This window comes from Mesoplodon mirus (assembly GCF_964341445.2).
Source record: "Mesoplodon mirus genome assembly, chromosome: 4".
In the NCBI taxonomy this organism is placed as follows: domain Eukaryota; kingdom Metazoa; phylum Chordata; class Mammalia; order Artiodactyla; family Ziphiidae; genus Mesoplodon; species Mesoplodon mirus.
This window is the reverse complement of record NC_138979.1, coordinates 133,829,877-133,832,295: the sequence shown is the minus strand read 5'-3', so window position 1 is coordinate 133,832,295 and position 2,419 is coordinate 133,829,877.

Sequence of the window (2,419 nt, the reverse complement as noted above, 5' to 3'; positions counted from 1 at the left end):
AAACAAGACTTTGTGTGCGTCCATTGTTGTGAATTGACCCAAGCTAACTTTGTCATGCTTAACTTTTAGGTTCTTTTAGGTAGATAGTGGCCACAGAAGTTGAGTTGGATGTGGGATAGCCACTCCTTTACATCCTGATTACCAGGTTATAATGAAAACATGTCTTAGGCTAAATACTGCTGCATATTTAGACACTTATTAAAGAAACATTCATTAATAAAGCAGGCACAAAAGAGTTCAGTTGATAAGTTCATTGCAGTCCCAGCTTTTTATCTTTTTAGATTCTTGAACCAGCCTTATAAGAGGGGTTTACTTGAGGCAGACATGGCAACATTCTAGAGGTTTCTGTTATTTTTATGGCCAGGATCAGGTAACCAATAGGCCTCCTAAAGGAAGAGCTGTAAACCTAGGTACTATCTTTAAGGAAGTTGTGAACTACAGGCCTGAAAGGATTCTGATAACCTGTCCATACAAGGGTTGGAAATGTATTTGTAGACAGTCCACGTATCTTGAAACTTTAATTTCACCAGTAAGAGCAACTTTTTGGTATCATGTTAGGCTACAAGCCACTATTCCCCAATAAATATCCCTGACAATTAGTATACTGATTAGTATATTAATCAGTATTAATTAATGTTAATTAGTATACTAATTACTAATAATAGCAAAACATTGGATACCGATCAAGTTATGGATAAGAGATGTATTTGTAGCTGCCTTGAGAATGGGTTTCCTGGTTAGCATGCCAGCTAACCATCCCTCAGCTCCATTCTTAATAAGGGCAACTCCTAAAGTTGAAGTAGAAACAACATATATGCTGAAGTATTTAAAGTATTATAGATGACATATGTTAATACATGTTTTGAGAGTCTATATTAAAATACTGGATTTAGATTTCTTGATAGCACAGATAGCTCTTACATTACCCAGAAGATCTGTCAGCAGACAGTTATTAAGAGCTTAATATGTTTAAGACATGATGGAAGGTATAGAGGAGTAACAAGCCTTATCTTACAATCTGCTTGAGGAATGAAAAAGACACCTCGGTTGCTTTTGGGGTTTTTTTTGTTTGTTTTTTTCAGGGAGGGAGAATTGAAGAGATAATGCTACTCTAGCAGAGCTCTACTGGTGCTTCTCATGTTCTTTCTAAAATTACTAGATGCTTCTCTTGTTTGGGGCCAGTGCAGTAATGGAAGTAGAAGTTTCACTGAGTTTGGAAGACTGTGATGAGCGGATTGTAGGAATCAGCAATAGACTGATAATGGGATACAAAAAGCTGTTCCAGGAGTCCAAACTCTTAAGGCTAGGAGTAAAATTGAGTTCTGTGTCAAGGTAGTATTAAAACAGTACACATGGATTTTGATATGTCTTCCAGGCTTTGTTTTTTTTTTTTGGGGGGGGGTGTTGGGTCTTCGTTTCTGTGCGAGGGCTTTCTCTAGTTGCGGTGAGCAGGGGCCACTCTTCATCGCAGTGCGCGGGCCTCTCACTGTCATGGCATCTCTTGTTGCGGAGCACAGGCTCCAGACGCGCAGGCTCAGTAGTTGTGGCTCACGGGCCCAGCCGCTCCGTGGCATGTGGGATCTTCCCAGACCAGGGCTCGAACCCGTGTTCGCTGCATTGGCAGGCAGATTCTCAACCACTGCGCCACCAGGGAAGCCCCTTCTTTCCCCTCTTTTTAATAGAAATGGAATCTGCTTGTACCCATCCCCCAGCTTCAACAAACACATTTTGTTAATCCTACTTTTCCTTATCTATTCACCCTTTTTTTTTTTTTTTGGCTGAAATATTTTAGAGAGAATCCCAAACATGCAATATAATATGACTGGTAAATAATTGAGGCTGCATCTCTAAGTGATAAGGACACTTAAAATTTTCATTCTGTAAGCTACACCAATATAATCACACTTAAAAATTGAATACTTTTGTATTATTTAGCATAGTCTATTCAAGTTTCCCTTGTCTCAAAAATTTTTTTCTGTTAGTTGGTTGAGTCAGGATCTAAATAAGGTTTATACATTGCATTTGACTGTTACATCCCTAAGTCAATTTTAATCTCTACCAGTCACTGCCCTCCTCCCCCTTTTCATGCCATTTACTTGTTAGTAAATGTGATTGTTCGTCTAGTAGATTGTTCCACATTCTAGATCTGGCAGATTGCTTTTTGTGTGTTTTGTTTGACTTACTGTCCTATTCTGCAAATGTTCTATAAACTAACTGATGGCTGCAGAGTCTTCATTAGATTCAGGTTTGTATGTTTGTTTTTTGCAAGCATAGTTGATGCTGCATATACCTCCTATTGTATTGCATCTGAGGCATATTATGTCTGGTTATCCCACTTTTAGTGATGCTAACATTAATCATAGTTTGGGTTCAGTTGTCAACCTGATGGCTTCGTTATCAAGTTGCCTATCAAACTCTC